Raw genomic sequence first — 23404 nt, 5'->3', positions numbered from 1 at the left:
TGTACGTCCCCGATCAGCTCTTAGCTGAATGGTTTATCAAGTCATTACTGCCTTCCATCATGGAAGATGTGGCAAAGGGGGGAGTCGTAATAGAAGAGCAAGTTATCGCTCGTGCGCAATATCTGGATTTGATTTACACTCAGTCCGACACGCTCTACGACAAAATACCTGACGCCCCTAGACCGGAATTCTCAATTCCTCCTCCTCCTAAATCAAACAATGACTCTCATGCCGGCAATGGCGTGATTGGCACGGCAGACACGAAATCGACAAAGGCTACATCCAAAAAGGCCCGTAAGATTTCAGGTCAAGATGTAAAGACGAACTCCTTGCTTTGGAAGTAAATGCCGTATCGACAGATAAGGGCAAAGAAACCAAACAGCCAGGAAGCAAGAAGAAAGGCAAAGGGAAGAAGAAGAAACAGGATGGATTATCACCTGAAAAATCTTCTTCAAACCCTCTTGGAAATAGGAAACCAAGATTTCCATGCATGATATGCGATGAGGATCATCGGACCACAGATTGTCCACATAGAGCTGAGCTTAAGAAATTCTTTAAGAGTTCAAAAACCTCAGCAGTATTGACTGATCCGTTTCCAAACCCGGGAACCAAACTGGTTGCTAATCAAAATGCTTCCCGATCCCAAGTGCTTATGTTGTCTATCTCAAAGCAGCAAAATGATGCTTTGACAAGGAATAAAGATTACGGGAATCCACAGCTGTCGAATAACAAGGCTAATGAACAACCTAGTAGTTCGACGACAACTTTGACAGAAGTTATGCCACCCATCATTCCTGAACAAATGATAAAGTCGCCAAAGGGAGTAGTACACAAATCGACATTTAATCCTCGTGCAAAAATAGCACATAATTATAATATAATAGAGGGCCTAGCCCAATCGCCGTCCGCTATGTCGACACTTGAGGTACCACAAAATTGCCTCTCCCAAGAGCAAGCTGTATTATCAGCAATAGGTGGGATTGACCCAATGGATTCCAATCTTGTGGCCTTTGATCATAAAGCATATGACCCTCAATTACCAGCTCAACTATCTTTCCTTATTCAAGTGAAAGCCCTCGACAAAACTGTTCATCGAACAATTATTGATGAGGGGGCATCTACATGTATTATGTCGATGAGTTGCTGGAAAAATTTAGGCTCACCACCCTTGTCGCGATCGTCAACAATGTTAAAAGCATTTGATGGACGATCATACACTCCATACGGGATTTTAAGTAACTTGCAAGTTGAACTGGGGGAAAAACAGTAGAAATTGATGTTGAAGTAATCGACAGAAACCTTGATTACAACATCCTACTGGGAAGGCCCTGGATATATGCCATGGCCGCAATTGTGTCGACCTACTTCAGAAAGATTGCATTTCCCTTCCAAGGAGGAATTACAATCGTCGACCAACAAACATTTCTCTCCAATAGTTCGCAAGTTACGGGAAGCATTCCCATGATCCATGGAAGCAATCATTCGCTTCAAAATATTGGAGTAGGCCTCCTAAAAGACCCTGCCTTAATGGGTACTTTTGCCCTACCGCCTCCGAGTAATCTAGCGGAAGTGGCCACAGTGGAATATGAAATCTTCTATATCTAATGGATTTGGATTCCGAGGACGGTTCTTATCTCGTGTCAACCTCGTTAAAAAATGAAACAAGGAGTCATGAGGATAGTTCTTTTACTGTGTCAACCTCATTAAAAAATGAAACAAATCCCCTTTTCAAATCTCAAAGGTAAACCTTCATTCCAACCACCAAGTTGAATGCAATGAAGCGTGGGGGGCATGCACCTCGATTTGCGTTATTATGCTGGGGGCATGCAAACTTATCATCGAGCAGTTTTAGCGCATAGTTCAAGCTCGTTAAAAAATAAACATAAGCCATGAGCAATTGTTTTCCCCCGCGTTTAAGCTCATTAAAAAATGAACTATTCCCCGGTAAATAACCACCGTGAATGCAGTACTTCAGCCATTAAAGCCTTGGTCGTGTTTGCACCGTCACCTCCACTTTTTCATTGGCCGATCATTCACCTCCATTTGATTGTTTACCCATTTTGAGGAACAGCTACGAAGAGTGATTTCACTAGCCATCCTTGTGACACTGTCGTGATTGGAAAATTCCAAACCTTACCTGGAATCAGCTGCTACCCATTTTATCACTCGTTCCTCAAAAGACGAGTCTTCTTTAAGCTCTTTTCAACTGACTCGTAAAATATGAAAGGATTGTCGAGTCCTTGGCCTTCCAGCTCGTTAAAGGGACAGGAAGTGCTATCCCTCCTCTAGATTTTAATCTTTTTTGGACCTGAGGGATTATTGCACAAAAAGATCGAGCGCTTGTTTTGTTCGGCTCGTTAAAACTATCGAAAATTCATCCCTTCTGTATTGTTTTATACTTTTTGGGACTTAAGGGATTAGATGACGAAAAAGGAATCTTGGAGTTACCTTTACGTACCTTTTCAGACTCTCTAAAAATGAAAAGGATCGAGTTATCTTTGTCGTTAAACTCGTTAAAAAGATTAATAGCGACAAACTTGTCTTTAGACGAGAACGAGTTTCACTATCGCTAGGCTCGTTAAAACATAGTGATGGGTTTGCCCGAAGGGAAAATTATAGAACAAGCATATGTTATCCTCCTCAAGCTTGACAAAAATAAAGAGGTACTGGTCAGCAATGACTGGGGAAAAATTGGGAAGAAAACTCAGAATCTTTATTGGTAGCAAGTCGCTCTTGAACATGACACTTCCGCTCCATGCCCGAGTCGGGTTGGGTTGTTTCATTCACCGGTCACATCGCCATGGTCACGCCATACCATCCACATTTGGGGTTAATGCTACCAATCCATCACATCAGTGTCACCGATATGTTCAAGAGAAGTCATCCAGAGAAGCCACCTGTGTCTCACCCACTACCATACATTATACTTCATTCTTTCATGACCGCCACCCTGAACCGTATATCATCAGTTCGTTTTCACATCCATCAAAATCATTTGCTCCGTTCCGTGTCATTGATGTGGGATTCATTAAGGCCCTCCTGTGACGGATCACTTCTTTTCGACATCAGCTCATTATCCAAGAAGTTGATCTAGGAACACCCCATTCAGTACTTTGAAGCTTGCATGCCTTAATGGCAAGTTTCTCGCTTACGGCGATAGGTTTTCATCAATGGCCTTCGATCGAAAGATTTTGCGTGGTGTTCGATGCCAAGTCCTTTATTCACACCACGTGAATTGTACTGCAGTACCTTGAGGGTCATTATCATTATCAGTGATTCCTCTCGCGCTTGTTAAGAGTTTACATCATTGACTGGTAATCAAGCGATGTCTTTCCATGTTCGACTTCAGAACATTTCTCACATGGATCGACTTGTACTTCGAGTGAAGATCAGACGAGATTGAAGACCCCAGATCTAGTTTCATCCATCCGGGCTGCGATATATATTCAGGGAAATAAAAGCATTAAAATGTATAGCATTGCAGCACAGATAATCATCCTACCAGAAGGATGATGGTTCTATCAGAATCATCAGTCTACAATCAGACGATTGTCTGTCCTATGTACATGAAAATGAATTTATAAAGCTGAGCATGGGAATGCCCGCCTCATCTAGATCATGAAAAAAGTATGAAGATAATGTATTGTATTGTATCTTATTACAGGTCTCCTCCCAGCATTGAAAGAACTTCGGATCCTCATAATAAAGCATTTCACCCGATAAACGGCCTCATACTTTAGGGGGCAACTGTTATAGACATTTTTGTGCCTTACAGCTCTAAGCATGAAATGTCCATAAACCAAGGGCTCCTAAGTCCCTAAAAGTGTTGCGCTAACCCCTAAAGGAACAAGGTCAACAAATTACAGCTTCTCTCAGAAGTTATCCACCTGAAACTGCTCAGAATAAGTCAAAACAAGATCATTTCAGCTGCTCCACTAGCTAAGTGCGTTGCATAGCACCTAAATCCACTGGCTAAGTGTGTTGCAACGCACCTAAATGCACTACTAGGGTGCGTTGAGCGGGAAATGACAAATGGCAGTGTCATTCCGCGAGGTGGAGAGACAATGGAAGCTTCCAGAATCTTCTCCTATGACACTTGCCTCACTGAATTCGACCAAGGATGAATAAGAGGCTTTCAGTCTCCAAGTGGAAGAAAGAACTAACAGAGAGAAGCCACTAGTAAAATCATAAGCTGACTCATCCTCCTTGCATACATCTATATATGGATCCCTCATCCCAGAGATCCAGAGGTTGGAATTTTGCACATTGTAAGGAATTGCTGTTGGTTTGAGATACATATTAGAGAATTGGGTGATCTATGCTTTGTTGGAGGTGAAGAGGGGCTTCTTTGCTGGGAGGTTGATGCTGGGTCAGGAATCATCAGTTGTAACTCCTCCTGGATCTTCTTGTATATCAATAAAAACTATTTGAGTTTCTTCTCCATGATTTTGTATCATTGATGCTTGTTACATTTGTATGGTTAACTTAAATCTGATCCTAAGTTATTTATGAATATAAATCCATGTCTCTGTATAGTTTCCTTCTTCTGTGATCTTACAGGTACTTGGTGAAGCTGGGAAAGTAAGGAAGCAGGTAGCTAGGAGCTGTCAAAGAGGAGGGAGATTGGATCAAAGGACTAGCGCAAGACACATGTTGGTTCTTCCATCCCTCTTTGTTTATAGTTCATAAAGAAGATACAAAAGTAGTTTTCTCTGTTTGTTTCTAAGGCATCTGTCACACCTTAGTGGGATAGAGCAGTTCTAAATAGACACTTTTCCCAGTAACAACCAGGCCATTCAATTGAGGTTAGAAGTGATAAAGCACACTGTACAGGATTGCATGGGATTGTTGGATCAGTCCCTCTTCACGCTCACTTCACTGCAGGAAGACCCAACGCTACAACAGTTAGAGACAGAAGCGCGGGAGTTACAGCAGGCCTATGACAATGTCCGGGGGACCGGGCAGATGGTCGCCCTGTCAGGCGGAAAGAGTCGATAGTGCGGACACAACCAACCTCCCTAGGAGCCTAAGACTCTCTAGTGACAAACAAGACAAACAAGAGCAATCCTTCTCTAAACATGCATTTACTATATAAGAAATCAAGTGTTTAGATCCTACCTGTAATCCAACGCTGTTGTAGTAGTCTAGCCTCACTGATCCGGATGAGCTCCTCCTTCACTTTGAAACCTGCATCCACTAACAATCAAACGATTAAATAGCACTTGATAATCTCATAAAATAAAACATATTTAACACATAGACCAAGGAGTACATGAAACAACTCATAAATAACAAGTTATTGAGAAGAATGGACTCATTTTCATTAATAGGAAACAAAAGGAACAATTACAACCTGAGCCTTGGTGTTGTGCAAGTCCCTCCCAGGGTCCATCAAGAGTTCTCCTTTACTTTGACAAAGCTCACCCACTTCCAAATAGAACAAGCAAAGATGGCAATCTCTCCTCACAAGCTTCTAAATGGGAGTCCTAATTCCAGCAGCATCTACCCTTAGAAATGTTTAGCTTTTAACCTCTCCTCCTTCTGGCCCAATGCCTGTATTTATAGTGCTCTAGAGGAAGTTATTCAGGTCCACCATCAATGGGATAATCCCCTCTTTGGATGGGATAGCTCCCTTATTGATGGGATAAGTTCCTCTTTGGTAGGGGTACATGAACCATCTGGAGGCACTCAATACACGTCGAACAACCTTCTAGAATGATCTAGAAATAACCACAAGTAACTTTTTAAAGATGAAACTTGCGCATTTTGACCTTTACAGGGGGACACACCTGCCCCTTTACATACAGAGCGTACAAGTACGCAGCTTTTGTGAACATTGGGTGCGTACCTGCAGGTAAGGTTGAGAGAACCTGCGTACCCAGAGATAAATACATTTATAAAGACTTTCTCTCTTTTTGGAGTTTGACATGGAGAGCAGAGGCATAAGACTTGCCTAAGAGGATATCATGACTGTTGATAGAGCCATACTAACTGTAAATAGCCATGGTGACATTTTTTAGTGTAACAGATTGCCCCCTAAAGTGCGAAGCCTGTAATAGATTTAGGGTTTTGTATTATCTAGGAAGGGTGAAGTGCTTTATCATTTCAAGGATTATCTCATGGAGAGCCTGGTCAGAACCTGCAATTTTCAACACAAAATACATGTATAAGATTATATCATCACTGAGGTAGGCATTCCCATACTCAGATTGAAAACTTTAACTAACAATCTAACTACTGCTCTGATACAAGAATGATTTTGCAGTACATCACAATCATAGACTTCTGTAGACACAGTATGGACACAACCATCTGTTTATAATAAGTCTACTATATAATGAATACAAAACTCCTCACAGCCTGGATGGTGGAAACTAGATCTAGGGTCTTCATCTCTACTTCTCGAATTGGTACGATCTTATCCATGCGGATAAATGAGTTGATGTCGAGCATGGTAGAAACCACTTGATTACCGGTCGATGATGTAAACCGTTAACAAGTGTGAGAGAGACCACCAGTGATGTCAATGGTTCTCAAAGTACCCAGTACAATCCATGAAATGTGAATGAATGAGTTGATGTCGAACACGTCACGGAATCCCTTGATCGAAAGTCAATGATGTAAACTGTCGTCAAAGGCGAGAAACCTGCCATTGATGCATGCAGACTTCAAGGTACTGATGATTTCTAAGTCATCTTTCTAGATAATGTGCTGATGTCGATAGAAAGCGACCCGTTGCAGGCAAGCCCACAACACGAAATCATTGTTCAAGTTGAAGAAATGTTGCTGTAAGGACTGACTCAGGGATGGTCAAATGGATGACATGTGTTTTGCGTATGAATGGTTTATTTGCAGAGACCTCTTGAACACATAACGACACGACAGATGGCTTGGTGACGAATGTCCCAAAGTTAATACCCAAGAATGGTTGAAGACTTTCAAGAGGTTTAATCAACTTCAAGGCAAAGGATTTCCCAACCCAGGTGAATGAAAAGTGTCGTGTTCAAGATCGGTGATAAGGTTCTTTTGTAGCAAAGGATAACAAATAGGTTCATTCTTCTCTCTTTTCCCCCACCATTTCTGGCAAGTACCTCTTTATTTTTTACAAGCTTGAGGAGGATAACATATGCTTGATTATAAGCTCATCCTTCGGATGAGTCCAACTTAGTTTAGATTCGGACCCTAAGAAGGAGTGGTCCGTTCCTGTTTGTAATCGAACAGGTCCTTTACTGTGAAATTTTAACGAGTCCAGTATAGGAGAAACTCGGCGTTTTTCAATTTTAGAGAGTCTGAAAAAATTAAAGAAGACTCCAAGGTGAACTTTTTCGTAAATTTGTGTCTCCCAAGCCCGAAAAGTATAAAATCATACCTGAGAGAACCGCTTGATCTTGCGACCAAGGAGTACTTTCATGATTAGTGCCTTTGACCTGAAAAGTAAAAAGCGATCAAGGACACGTCGTTTTATTTCCAATATCGAGTTTGAAACGACAAAAACCCGGCAATCTTTTCTTGTTTTTACGGTCAGAAAAGGGCTATAAGAGGACCGTCTTTTAATTCTGTTTTAACGAGTGTAAAAGAAATGCTCGGCAATCTTTTCACATTTTTAGGAGTCAGAAAAGGGCTTAAAGATGACTCCGAGGTTTCACTTTTTCGTAAGTTTTAACGAGTTCGAAAAAGGGATAAAAATATACTCATGGTTTTCACTTTTTCATAAGTTTTAATGAGTTTGAAAAAATGATAAAAATGTACTCATATGGCCGACTTTCAATTTAATTTACGAGCAGGAAAAGACGGAAAGAACTGGACATTTTCATTTGTTTTACGAGAGTGAAAGATAGCAAAATAATCTCGAGATTTTCATGAGTTTAACGAGTCTTGAAAATAACTGAAAATGACTCAAGATAGGTTTCATTTTTACAAAAGCTTGAAACAGAGAAAAACTATGCTTCAAAGTAGTTTCATTTTTTAACAAGCTTGAAACAGAGTGAAAACTGTGCTTGATGCCCCCTAAGCATAACTACTAGAGCGCATGCCCCCCAGCTTGATTTCATTCAATCAGTTGGATGAAAAGAAGGTTGATTTACGAGATCATTTGAAAGACTCGACCTAAAACTGTAAGAAAATTATGCAAAAAACTGAAATAACTAACCTAAATACTTAACATCTATGAGATCTAGTCAATCTCTCGACTCAAGTAGAGGAGGATTTGTTTCATTTTTTAACGAGCTTGACACAGGAAAAGAACTATGCTCGGATTCGGTTTCATGTTTACGCAAGCTTGAAACGAAAAACTATGCTTGTTATAAGTTCACATGCCCCCAGCATAATGACGCAAAACGAGGTACATGCCCCCCAAGCTTCATTGCATTCAATGAGGTGGATGGAATGAAGCTTTACTTTCAAGATCTTGGAAAGACTTGTGGGAGTTGCTTCATTTTTTAGTGAGGTTGACACAGGAAAAGAACTATCCTCAAAACCCTTGTTTCATTTTTGAAACGAGCTTGACACAAGATAAGGAACCATGCTCGTAACTACTCTCTACAATCTACCTAACAAAAACTCTACTCTAAAAACCTTGATTCATTTTTTAACAAGCTTGACACAAGACAGGGAACTATGCTCTAAAATCCTTGATTCATTTTTTAATGAGCTTGACACAAGACAAGGAACTATGCTCATGACTACTCTCTACAATCTACCTACATATCCTAAAATCTAGCTGATTCATTTTTTAATGAGGTTGACTCAGGAAAAGAACTATCCTCATTTCTGATTCATTTTTTAACGAGGTCGACACAGTAAAAGGAACTTTCCTCGTTTTTCCAATTTCATTTTTTAACGAGGTTGAGACGGGAACAAACTATCCTCGTACTTGATCATGGCTTCCAACTGGAAGAAAGACATGTCAATGGACACACCTTGATCATGGCTTCCAAGAGGTCTTCATCAGAAGGAAGAATACTTCTTTCGAAGGAACACATGTCAAGGGACCTAAAAGGGTTAAGAACATCGTGTTCAAGTAATCCCATGGAGTTTTCCATGTCAATTACCGGACCTAAATCGAAGGAAGATGAGCAAACAGTGGGAGGCTCACTTACATCGGTAACTGAAAACATGGGGTCAGTTGCCACATAATTAACCCGTGGAAGGGTAGATACCACTTTAGAATCAGGAACATTTAGGGGTGTCATACTATTGGTAGTTGAAACAAGACTAGGGAACGAAAGCTGGTCTACAGTCACAACACTGCCATTGTGAGGGAAAGACATCACGCGAAAGAGTGTCGATACGACAGCTTTCATTGCATAAACATAGTCTCGCCCAAGGAGTAAATTGAAATCCAAGGGACCTCGAACTACCATAAGATCAATACAGACAGTTTTACCTTCCAAAGTAATAGAAAACTTAGGAAGGATCCCTAAAGGTTCACTAATGGTTCTGTTAAAAGCTTTCAGATTCTGTGTAATAGGCGCAAGCTGAGGGGAACCTAAAGCTTTCCAAACAGTTGAGGATAAAATACTATCAGAAGCACCTTCATCTACCTGAGTATGATGTATGTCCCTACCCCCAGCCTTGACAATGATTTGGAAAGGGATGGAGGAAGGAAGACGAGGTTCTGTCAGTCTATTCCAATCAAAGGAAAAGACCTCAGTACTTGGAGGGGGTTCTTTAGAAATAGGTGAAATGCCCCCCGGCAAAGAAGAATCTGATGTAACAAGAAGAACATGAGCGGTATGAAATTTACTCTCTAAAGGGAAAGTGGGATCGACCGAATGTGAAATTGAATCGACCACTTGATCAACTAATGGATCATCAACCTGAGTGACATGAGTTTCACTCTCCAATGGAAGAGTGTGATCGACTGTACTTCAAATTAAATCAATCACTCCGTCAGTTGACGGTAGGTTGGGAGAAAGTTTACGGTAACCAGTTGGAAATTCTTGCTGTGGAACAGTAAGGTTTTCCAACAATTTTGAGGCTTCATCCATGTGAGGGCAAATGTGAGTTTGATGACTCCCTTTGCATAACATACAAGGAAACCTAACTTTACCCTTTTTCCCAGGAACCTGACTATCACTGGTTGATGGATCAATAGAAAGTTGATGAGATTTTTCTGACCATGCTTCCAAGACCTTTGGAATACCAGGACAATTGACAAGGAAGTGGTCACCCTTACAAAGCCTGCAAGGGTATTTGGGTTTACGATGCATGTCAGAGTTTTCCTCAACACAACTAACACTTACAGCCATGGTTGGTTGGTTGACTTCTTTCTTATCTTACTTCTTCTTCTTCTTCTTCTTCTTATTCCCTTTCTTCTTCTTCTTAGCCTCCTGGTTACTAGCATCAAGGCTTTTACCAGGCGAAGAGGAAGAAAAGGAGGAAGAAAAATTAGGCGAAGAAGGTAAAGGGTCAACAGAAGGTTGGTGATGTTGAGATGGTGAACTCTTTTGAGGTGAAGCATCCGGTTGAGGTGGAACAATTGGAGTACTTTGGGCCAACGAAGTTGAAAATAACCATATCAGTAAACCTATTATAAATCCAGGTAATGACAAAGTAGCCATGTAAGGAGGACCAACATTTCCAAAGTAAGGAAAAGTACTAGGATTCTCGTTAGGAGGGGTTCCTAGGTTGATAAATTCCGAAACATTTGCCATTATATTCAACTTCAGTGAATTATATTAACAATTTAAAACTAAAATTAACAATTCACAATTCACACCTAACAATTAAAATTCACAATTCACACCTATGGTATCTAAAAGTAAAAACAAACAAATTAACACGTGCTATCAAATCTAGGAGTCAAACCACACACAAACAGTAACCTTCCAGACCGAAAACACTAGTTGGTGATGAAGCCCAACATCGCAGAATTCAGTACAGAAGTGGCGGGTGGAACAGTTACCCCGACAACCTGCTTAATGAATAGACTGGACCAAGTTCCTCCACTTTAACCGTCTCGAGTGAAGTGAACCCCCCAAAAAATCCAAGTGAGTCTAGCCGACGTCTGCTCCAGGTACAGTGGGATCTTCCCTCCACCGTCACCTCGGGTAGAATCCTAAAGATAATGGTCACTAAGGTTACCAAAAGCAACAAATATACCTGGGGGAACAGTCTACGACCCGATAGCACGCAAGGGCAGAGTAACAAGCTCAATCCCCTTGTCGGTTCCTTGACATTAATCCAAGGTTTACCAACAAGTGACCCCAGGCTCCTCGACAATAATCCAAGGTTTACCGTTTGAAGTACGTGTGTATCTGGCATCTTTCCCAATGAAGGAGGATTGATCCCCTCACTGGTTCGGACACAGTCTCGTGCTTCTCCTTTAAGAGGAGCTTTCCCAGAGCATAAATGAAACAATTGGATTTATCCTACCACAAGATGAGCTACTTGTTTGGTTTTGCTATCTTGGAGAGTTAATTACTCTCCTACTCCAAGACACTAGCCTAAGCTATGTTGGTGTATCAGAGCCCTAGAAATGTAAAAATTACTAGATGAATTTTAATTAAGCGCTGTGTTATTAAGGCTGTTATTACTCAAATGGGTAAATGGATACGAAACCAATGGTGTTATGACTCGACTCAACTGAATGCAATCGAATATGATAATGTAATCTTTTCAATTCGATGAATCCTATCTAAAGTAAGGAGAGAGTTTCCATTCACTTCCAACAATGCAAAAAATTGATCACTAAGAGAAAATATAACAAATTCTCTAATGCACTAATTTTATCAAGAAAAACTAATGTAAATCAATTCCAAACCATTTTTTTTTAATTTTGTGTAAATTCAAATCAAAGAAAACTAATCTAAATCTACAATTGATTTTTCAGAATGTAAACTATGCAATTGTAATCTATGCACAATTCACTTGAAAAGTATGCAAATGTAATCTATGCACATTTTTCATTCATATTCTGAAAACGAGAATTCTAATTATGCAAATGTGATCTATGCAAGAGAATTCTCAAACACAAGATGATTCTAATGTAATCTAAGAACCAATCAAGTGCAAGTGGAGAAAATTGGGTGAGAGTTCCAAAGATCAAAAAATAAAAACACTCAAAGGCGATTAATACTCATACACAATTTAGCCCCCCCGGCGAATGAGGGGGAATTTTTTTTTCAAAAACAAAAGCAAAAAGATGCAAAATTGTGAAAAGACTGAGACAAACCTCCAAGTAATGACCAAAGGAATTCAAATCAAAATCACTCGAAAGTAAACTAAAGGGAAATTCACTTAAAAGCAAAAATAAAGAGGACAAAAGCCTACAAGGATGATTCCCGGATGTTTTACTTAGTCAAAAGCAACTAAGGATCAGTCTATGCAGAATCATAAACTAATGGAAAAACAAAATCGAAATCTTTTGTTCTTTTTCACAAAAATGAAATTCAAGGCTTTAAATCAATAAACTTTTCGAGATTTGCAAAAAGGAGATACAAAGGTAGATCTCTCACAAGGGTGATCTCTATGACAGGTCCGACTTCTAAGAGGGATGAACAAAACCAGGGAGATCCAAAGTTTGACAACCTCTAACGCCAAAGTCACTACAGGACGAGTTAAAAATCAAACCCTAAGGCAAAAACTCTATGAATTTCACCAAAAACTCTCGATACTACCGGAACAAGTTCAAGTGAAGATCTTTAACAGCAAACCAATGGATCTGGGCAGGAAAAACCAATAAAAAGCAAAATCTAAAGAGCAAAAAGCAAAAATTTGAAATTTTTCTTAATTTTAACAGGGTACGCAGGCAACCTGTTAAGACAGGTGCGAGTACGCTCTGTGCACACACTAACAGTGCGTACAAGTACGCACTGTGCTGAACTCAGAGCCTGCGTACTTCGACTAAAACTAAGAAAAAGAAAAAACTAAATGAACCCTAAGCTAACCTACCCAAACACATAGTTCAACAGCTAAAAACCAGACAACAAGCAGTGTTTCTCAGATCAAAAGATGAAATCAAGAAGAACTCAAACAAATCAATGGTGTCCCCAGCGGAGTCACCATTTTGTTAGGCGGAAAAAGTCGATAGTGCGGACACAACCAACCTCCCTAGGAGCCTAAGACTCTCTAGTGACAAACAAGACAAACAAGAGCAATCCTTCTCTAAACATGCATTTACTATATAAGAAATCAAGTGTTTAGATCCTACCTGTAATCCAACGCTGTTGTAGTAGTCCAGCCTCACTGATCCGGATGAGCTCCTCCTTCACTTTGAAACCTACATCCACTAACAATCAAACGATTAAATAGCACTTGATAATCTCATAAAATAAAACATATTTAACACATAGACCAAGGAGTACATGAAACAACTCATAAATAACAAGTTATTGAGAAGAATGGACTCATTTGCATTAATAGGAAACAAAAGGAACAATTACAACCTGAGCCTTGGTGTTGTGCAAGTCCCTCCCAGGGTCCATCAAGATTTCTCCTTTACTTTGACAAAGCTCACCCACTTCCAAATAGAACAAGCAAAGATGGCAATCTCTCCTCACAAGCTTCTAAATGGGAGTCCTAATTCCAGCAGCATCTACCCTTAGAAATGTTTAGCTTTTAACCTCTCCTCCTTCTGGCCCAATGCCTATATTTATAGTGCTCTAGAGGAAGTTATTCAGGTCCACCATCAATGGGATAATCCCCTCTTTGGATGGGATAGCTCCCTTATTGATGGGATAAGTTCCTCTTTGGTAGGGGTACATGAACCATCTGGAGGCGCTCAATACACATCGAACAACCTTCTAGAATGCTTTAGAAATAACCACAAGTAACTTTTTAAAGATGAAACTTGCGCATTTTGACCTTTACAGGGGGACGCACCTGCCCCTTTACATACAAAGCGTACAAGTACGCAGCTTTTGTGAACATTGGGTGCGTACCCGCAGGTAAGGTTGAGAGAACCTGCGTACCCAGAGATAAATACATTTATAAAGACTTTCTCTCTTTTTGGAGTTTGACATGGAGAGCAGAGGCATAAGACTTGCCTAAGAGGATAGCATGACTGTTGATAGAGCCATACTAACTGTAAATAGCCATGGTGACATTTTTTAGTGTAACACGCCCTTACTCAGTGACTGGCCAAAATGAGGGAAGCCCGGGTTCTAAAGGAACAGTTGGATGTCGCGAGACAGAAGGAAGTAGGGCTTAAAGCACGCATCTAGCCTTGGCTCGAGGAAACATTCACGGTCACCGCCATGATCGAGGGGAAGCTGGCCTAGATGCAGGATACATATGTGCTAAGGCAAGAAGGTGCCTTTGACAATGATGCATTGGAGAGTCGTGCACAACTACTACAACGGACAATGGAGGAATGTGTGGCAGACGTCAGCAAAGTGCAGAAGTTGCTGGATGGACTCTAAGCAAAGATCACCGCATTAGCTAAGTGACTTAGGACAAGTCACGATGATTGTGTTGGGGACCTGTTGGGCAGTGGATCCCCCATAGCAGGGTTTTGGGGCTTAAAGCTGAGTTTTGGTCAATGTAATGCAAAGACCCCGCAAAATGCAGGCATGGAGCACGAGAGTCTGGGGTTGTCTGCCCTAAAATATTGTAATTTAATATAGAATGTGTCAGCCTACCCATGATCCACAGACCATGGGAATGTATAAATAGAGCGAGGCTCTAAGTGTAGAAGTCAGTTTTTAGTTTTGATCGGAAGTGTTATGGGTTTTTGAAGGAGAAATTCACTCTGAGTCTGTAAGTCTGAGTCTTGGGTCGTAGTAGTAGGAAGAGGCTTTGCAGCTAAGTGCACAGAGGCCTGGTAGAGTCCGCAGCTGTGTGCGCGGACCCTTGCAACAGAGTGCACAGGGTGGAGTTGGGATTGTAATGGAACAAAAGCTTAATAAAAGATAAGTTGATTCTGAAATATTATGCATCTACTTGTAGATCTGTGTGTTTACGCTTCTGTTATATTCCTATGCATCTCTTTACATTTTATGATTGCATGCAATTGTTATGAATGTTGAATGATTGATGAGAATATTGGGCCCACAAAATTAAGTTAAGATCTATAAAAATAACATAGTAAGGATAAAGGATCTATATAGCGCCTCTTCACTCTCTTTACAGAGCTACGCGAAGGTCAAACAACTGCGCAGAGTAGCACAAACATGCAGGATCGGTTCAAAAACTTTCCAGACTTCATCAAGACATCCCTAGGGTGCGGAAACCTAGTTCCAGCACCCTCCCATACCACCTCGGGTGAGACCTCAATCCGCGCACCGCAGACTATTGCTGAAAGGGTCGGTATTTTCAGGATTTGTTTGGCTAAATCACTTCTAAACCTGGGTCAGGACCCAACAAGCCAAAAATAACCTTGTAGTTTGTCAAACACGGTACGCGACAATTGCAGTTTGTAATTGATAGCCATGCGGATGTTCATTTCTATCAAGATCCAGAAAATATTGCCATTTTTATGGGCTAAGAATCCTTGGTCGCCCAGAGTAAAGTGTACTTCGCTGCCAGGGAAAATTTTAAGAACCCCCCCTAAATTTACATGTATAATAAATGGGCGAATCTCCATGGTATATAGGAAAAATGGAAGGCGATTTTATCAATAATATGATATGTATATATAATTTTTTGGCAAATCTCTCACCAGGCATGGCGAATATTTTACTCAATTATAAAATCTTGTGTTTATTGAATACACAAATTAAATCATTGCATTTCTTTAAAATATCTTTTGAAATCAAAATTACCGAAATTACATATCGATAACCTAGTGGGTGTAGGATAAAATTCACCTATGCCATTCACAGAAAGCATGAGAAAAAACCTAATACTATATATAAAACCAAGAAAAATTCAAATTCATCACTTCTAGGACCTCATAACCACCCTGCCAATACACAAGTATGTTCCTGTTTGCAGTTAGAAAAATTACCCAAATTACAATCTGTTTACTCCACTTCTAGGGACCTCGTAACCACCCTGCCAATACACAAGTATGTTCCCGTTTGCAATTAGAAAAATTACCCAAATTACAATCTGTTTACTCCAGCATATGTTGGAAATTTATAGAAGGATGACTAGTCTAATCAATCCATTCCTTTTAGCCTGGATTTGTTTTAGTTTAAAACAGAAGTATACAAATATACTTGTCCAATATCTATGCTTTAACCATTCACCTTAAGATGTTTTTACAATATAATTTCCTAAGTCTATTTAATATCTTCATTATCATAAAAACCAACCTATATCCATCTTAACTCCACATCTACCACTCTTAGGGGGATGAAATCTATTTATCCCTCTGAGCACTTGGTAGACCCAGAATTAAGATGGATCCCTTTAAATAGTCTATGCTCACATGAATACCATGGGTTATCACAAACCTGGAGCTTAAAAATTACTATTAGTAATTTATAAAAATTAATAAAATTAATAGTTGATTTTTATTTTATTTTTATTTTAACCAAGCTAAAATGTTTAACATACATTAAATTACAACATCCATTTTTACTCTTGATCGGATCAAATATTTTTTCACTCTATGCTAGTTTGCATATCACGATATTTGATACATCTCGGGGGTTAGTAGATCCAGAGTAAAGATGGATCTATGCTGGTTTAATTCCCCCATTTAAATAGGCTACATTCCAAGTGAATACCATGGGTCAATACCATGTGCCATTTTTATTTTTATTAATACTAATATTAGGGTTAATAATGTTTTTTTGCATGGTATTAATCACAATCTAGTCCATGGTATTTGTCCCATAGTATAAATATAAGGTGACTTATGGAGTAAATATAAAAAAATGTTTTATTTGTTTACCATACCTCTCATTTATTTATATTTTTATTAATTTACCATACCATTCATAAATACAAGGTGACTTATGGAGTAAATATAAAAAAATGTTTTATTTGTTTACCATACCTCTGGCTTATTTATATTTTTATTAATTTACCATACCTCTTTTACAAATATGGTATTTGGCCCATAGGATTCACTTAAATAAAACCTCTTTCTTGAGCCTTCATAAATAGAACGAGGGTTATGGACTAAATATAAAAAGAGGTTTTATTTATTTTCCATGCGTCTAGTTTATTTACATTTTTATTTATTTACCATACCTTTTGAGTAAGTATAAAAAGACGTTTTATTTATTTACCATACCTTTATTTATTTACCATACCTCCACTTTACTTATATTTTTATTTGTTTACACCCTTGCATGTATATAAGGTGACCATAAATAGAACGAGGGTTATGGACTAAATATAAAAAGATGTTTTATTTATTTACCATACCTCCACTTTACTTATATTTTTATTTGTTTACACCCTTGCATGTATATAAGGTGACTTATGGAGTAAATATAAAAAATTCTTTATTTATTTACCATACCTCTCATTTATTTATATTTTTATTAATTTACCATACCTCTTTTATAAATATGGTATTTGGGCCTTTGTCCCATAGGATTCACTTAAATAAAACCTATTCTTGAAAATGGGCGAATGGATTCACTTAAATAAAACCTATTCTTGAAAATGGGCGAATGGAAGGTTGTAACTCCTAATTTCAAGGGCTAAATTTACCTTTTTTACCCTCTCCCTTAAAATAAGGTGGGCTATTTGAGGTGATTTGTAAAAATGTACTATGATACAAAATATTCGCCCACTAAAAATTTAAAACCCCTTAATTTCGCCAAAGGGCGAACATTCGCCCCTAAAATCACCCCTATTCGCTGCTTCTAGCAGGTCTAGCGCGACTGAGGGGAATTGATTGTCTTCCGGTAGCTCCCAGGCCACCAGCACAATAGACAACAAGAGCCACGCATAGTGGAAGGTCTTGCTGAGTTCTTGTGCCTCGCAGTAGTTTGCAAGGAACTCACCACAAAGATACCGTGCCCAATTAAACTAGACTCCTTCGGCACATTAGGTTGCAAGAGCAAAGACAGGTGTCGGCACTTCATCTGTGTGACACTTCCTCATAAAATTTCCTGCCAAAATCTTCATGGCCACCTTGACTGCAGGGTCGCAGATGCTCGAGATGGCATAGCCTCGTGACTTCTTCATGAGCTTAAATTTCTCCTTCATGGCCTCCACGAGGGCCTACTCGCCACATGTTCCACCAAACATCATGGCGGAGTTTTCCCCTGTGTAGGGTAGCTGTTTGATCTTATGAATCAATATGTCGGTGATGGCTATTGGCTCCTCTAGCCATAGACACCCATCATGCACCAAGCATAGCAGCTTCTTGATGACCAATACTATAATGGGGGTGCGATTGTAGTGCGGCAGCTATAGCATGTTGAGAAGACCTACCTTGTCTACTCTTCTGAGCCACTTCCGTGGTTCTAATGCAATCATCCCAGTGGTTGTGTCAATAATGTGGCGCATCAGCTGCTCGGTCGCCAAGTTCGGGAACTTCTCATGGTCAGCTAAGTCCCAATCTTCCAGTTTTAACAGAGGAACCTGCCCCAAGCGTGGTCCTTCAAAGGCAATATCGTCTAGCAATAGAGGGGTTTGCAAGGGGACCTTGCTCTCGTCAATTTCCTTTGGCACCTTGGTCTTGCCCTTGCGTGGAGGGATGTACTCGAGCAACTTAGTGACAGGGTCAGCACCCTGGACTTCAACTTCCTCCACTTCTACCCCCAAGTCATCATCCATCGGGATCTCCTCAAATTCTTCCTCCTTCGGCTCCAGGTTAATGGATTTTTCCTTTTCCTATGCAGTGGGCTTGTCCTTTGGTGGGTTTCTTCTCGGTGAACCATGCACTGGTATCGTAGTCTGCTTGCCCTTCTTATCCTTCACACTCTCCTTGGTTGGGGTCAGCTTTGGTCTAGGCGTCCATGGTGATTTGGGGACTTCAGCTAATGCTTTTGCAACCTTTGGAGCAGTTCCCTCTACCTCCCTAACAACTTCCGGCACAACCGCCTCGGTTGTCACTGCTTCAGTGTCCATAGTTTCTGCGGGCATCGACATGATGCTATGCAACAACTCCTGTGTCTCCTTTGGCAACGTCTCAAATACTGAACTTGCTAGCAAATCTTCGAAGTTTTCGTGGTTCATGTGCACCTGATATCTCAACAACTGAATTCTCAAAATGCTAAGTGTTTTTCCTTGGGTCTCCACATGTAATTTATAGGGCACTTTGAATTCAAATCCGACCATTGCCCCCACATTCAGTTCATTAATTCCAGATTGGCGGTAGATTTCCAAGGATCTTACCCATAAAGTTCGTCTTAAATGTCGGTTGGCCACTCCATTTGGTCACATTCCTACCTTCAAATCATGAACAATGACTTTAATAGTCACTTTCCAGCTGACTTGTGCAATTTCTCCCGGGGTAGTGCAACTCCATTCGCACTGTCGTGAACCCTGTGACAATTCCTCATCCTGCACAATCCTCCAATTGCGCAGTTACCTAGCCTAGCCAGTGTAGTTTATAGTCTCACACCTCCTTTCAGTTGCCTGGAGTGCTAAGACTATGCTACCCTCATATAGTCACCTAGCCAGATCACCAGTGTATGGTTCAATTGGTTGCCATTCACCTTCCCTGGGAAGGGATCTCCATTCAATTTAACCAACTGAACTGCTCCACTGCCGGTAATCTCCTTAATGACATAGGGTCCTAACCATTACATTCTAAACTTCCTTGGAAATTTATCAAACTTATTGTCCTATAACGAAACCATATCATTTACCTTAAAGGTGCGTAGCTTAAAGTGTCGATCATGCCATGCTTTTTCACGTTACTTTTGGACATGTTGGTGAAATCTAGCTAGAAAAGGAAGCTTCGCAAGCTGCACAAGCCGCTCTTCCAGGGCTCTACGATCCTTCATACCTGTGAGTGCTGCTATGCATAGACTAGGAATAATGTATTCCATGGGCATCACGGCTTTAACAGCATACACAAGCCTAAAGGGTGTTTGTCTAGTCAACTTTTTTCAAGTCATTCGATAGGCCCATAGAACTACGGGTATGCGTAGGTCCCAATCACTTCATTGAGCATTGAAAACCTTGGTCAACACGTTCTCCAGCACCTTATTGAATTCTTCCACCATCCTAATAGCCTATGGGTGACAAGGCATGCTTTTCTAGTGATATACCTGAAATTCCTCCATCAGTGCGTTGATCGTTTTTTTCAGAAAGTGTGTACCACGATCACTCATCAAAATCTTTGGACACCCAAATCACGTCAGTACATACTCAAAGAGAAACTTCGTAGCAGTCACACCTGTGCAATCCTTCACAGGCTGTGCCTCCACCCATCAAGTCAAATACTCAGTCGTGGTGATAATGTACCGTGCTCCTGTCTTCTTCCCTTGAGGCTGAATGGGTCTCACAAAATCTATCGCCCATTTCTCAAAAGGTTGCAATGTCATCTGTGGGTTCAGAGGAAACATATCTCTTCGCGATGGCTTGCTAGTCCTTTGACACACATCACACACCTTGTAGTAAGATTTTTAATCCTTATGGAGGGTTGGCCACCACAACCTTGCGTGTAGAGTCTTCTGGGTGGTCTCTCTTCTTGCATAATGGCCTCCCGCGATGCCCCCATGACCATCTGCGAGGATACTTCTCCTTTCAAACTCTGGTACATATCATTGTAATACCTCATCAGACCCCATTTTGTACAGATGTCCGACAATGACATAAAAGTCTACCGCGCGTACGACTAACTCCTTTTTCTGCTAGACGGTGTAACCTTGCAGTTCAGTTCCTGTTGTTAGGAAGTGTATGATGTCTTCAAAGTGACCATCTGTGATGCGCATTACAAATAGCCGAATGTCGGGAAATCCCTCCTCCAAATTAGTGGGCTCTTCCCCTGTTTCAATACACGATAGATGGTCTGGTCCTGCGTTCAATCATCCAAGCTTCACAATAACCTCAAAATCATACTCCTGGAACAATAACAACCACCTACAGATTCTTCCCCCCAACACAGGCTTATTGACCAGGTATTTCAACACAGAATGATCCGTATACATCTTAAAATGTCCACCCAGCAAATAGTGTCTAAACTTCTAGAGTGCGTATACCATGGCTAACCCTTCACGCTTGGTGGTGGAATAGTTCTTCTTAGCCTTGGATAACCTCCTACTTGCGAATGCTATAGGATGGTCCAATTCTCCTCCGCCAGCCTATGCCATTACTTCTCCCAGTGCTATACATGACGCGTCTACACGTACATGAAACTCCTTCTTCCAATCTGAGAAGAGTAAAATCGGTGCGGTGACCATTTTTCCTTTTAATACATCCAGTCTCTTCTAACAGTCCTTGTTCCAACATAATGTGACATCCTTTTTCAACAACTTCTCCATAGGTGCGGTGATCTGGGCATAGCCCTTGAGAAATTTCCTGTAATACCTAGTATGTCCTAAGGTTGCGCGCACCTATTTCACACTCCTTGGCGCCTCCAAGTTAAGTATCACTGCGATCTTCATGGGATCTACCATCAGTCCCTGTTTACAAACCACAGGACCCAACAGAGTCCCAAAAGGAACACAAAATAGGCATTTCTTCATATTGAGCACAATCTGGTACCTTCGACAAGTATCTAACATTAGGCGCAAACTTTCCACATGGCATTTTACCAACGCAAACATAGTCCAGTCATCAAAATATACCTCTAGAAACTTATGAATGAATTCTTTGATTGAAGCAATCAATACGCATGAAAAAATTGTAGGCACATTCTTTAATCCGAAAGGCATTATAGTGTATTGAAAACATCCCCATTCAGTTGTAAAGGTCGTCTTGCCTCTATCCTCAGGTGCAATTTTTATTTGATGGTACCCAGAGAACCCATCAGTGAAGGAGTACACTTCCTGGCCACCTACATTATCCAATACCTCATTGGTGCATGGAGTCAGGAAAGGATCATGTATGCAAGCATCATTCAACTTCCTGAGATCTACGCATATCCTTATTTCATCCTTCTGCTTCTTTTCCTGTACCACCATTGGGCTTACCCAATCAGATTCTTCTACAGGCTCAATGATGCCTATCGCAAGCATCTTGTCTAGCTCTAACCGAACCTTCTCCTTATACTTTGGATTGAGATGGTAAGGTCTTTGCTTAACCGACTTTGCGTCGGGTTTTAACGTGATATTCATGATGCCCAAGTGTCATATTATCCCCTTTAGCTCCATAAACTTGGTAGGGAACAAATCCTAGTATTCACGGAGCAATTCGGTGACCTTATCTACCATCGCATCATCCCAGTAATCTCCAATCTTCGTGAATTTGGGCTCCACCTCCATACCAATATTTACCTGTTTCGTTTTCAGTGGCACGGTTATATCAGGATTCTCAATCTACGGTCCCTCAACCTCGCGGTGACCCTCGGTTTCAGGGATATTAATCTTTTGTGGATCCTTGTCTTCTTCTTCAGCAGTCATGTTATAGCATTCCAGCGCGTGGCTCAGCTGAGTAGTCCAATTGGGTTGAATCAGATCCAAAGGATCCTGCGGTATCCTAAAGATTACTGCTTTCACTTCTTGTAGCGCTTCGTCAATACAGTCAAACCCATCTTCGAAGCTGAACGTCATTATGAATCCTTCGCGCAGAATATCCCATTCGCTTGTACCATGGTGGAGCTCTATTTCTAAGTACCAGTTTATCGAGATGACATCCAAGGTGTGACAGAACAAGTGCACCCATTCAGGTTGGGGCTTCGCCCCATAAGCCTTAGCCCATTTGGTCAAGTGTGCATGGGGATCATCCTTCCTGTCATATTTGTTTGTCATTCATACTTTCAACTTCCCAAAGTATGTTCTCATCATACTCCTACACTCATGCCAATCATCAAAACTACCCTTGTGCGTACCCCGCCATCTTGTGGGCATAGCGCACAGTAACCAATCCAAAGCCTAGAAGTGTTGCTTCTCTAGTACTTACCTCTCAAATGCATCCAAAAATACATCTACATCATTCAAGCCATCGTAAGTAGGCAGATTTCTTACCTTTTACGACACACAACGCAGTGAACGGGTCATCATGTTACAACTCAGTGTGGTTACTTCATGTAGTCGATTCTTCCAGTGTTCTAATTCTTCATCAGAGTTTGAGGTGCAAGAACTCTCGCAATCCCATGTAATTCATCCATCAGTTGTCGGATTCACCCAATCTTGGTCTCGCACTGTGTTGTGGCCACCAACAACCCCCCTCCTTATTTAGTATTAGCAATAACACTAGATAAGTGGGGACCCTCAGTAAAAAATTCAAAAAATTCAATTAAGGCTTATGTATGTTACTCCTTAAGAAAATAACGCATCGCGCAAGGAATGATAGGACATTTCCTTATGAATAAAAATGATAAACTGTGAAAGTGCGACGCAAATTCCATCGCATCCCATGCATTAAGAAACGCTCACATTGGAAAACCTTAAAAAGTCGCCGATATCTGATATGCGATATCGCATATCGCATATCGCAATGT

This window comes from Pinus tabuliformis, chromosome Q (assembly GCF_031772625.1).
Source record: "Pinus tabuliformis cultivar Carrire ecotype Pingquan chromosome Q, CPIR1, whole genome shotgun sequence".
NCBI classification, from domain to species: domain Eukaryota; kingdom Viridiplantae; phylum Streptophyta; class Pinopsida; order Pinales; family Pinaceae; genus Pinus; species Pinus tabuliformis.
This window is presented reverse-complemented; position numbering follows the sequence as displayed.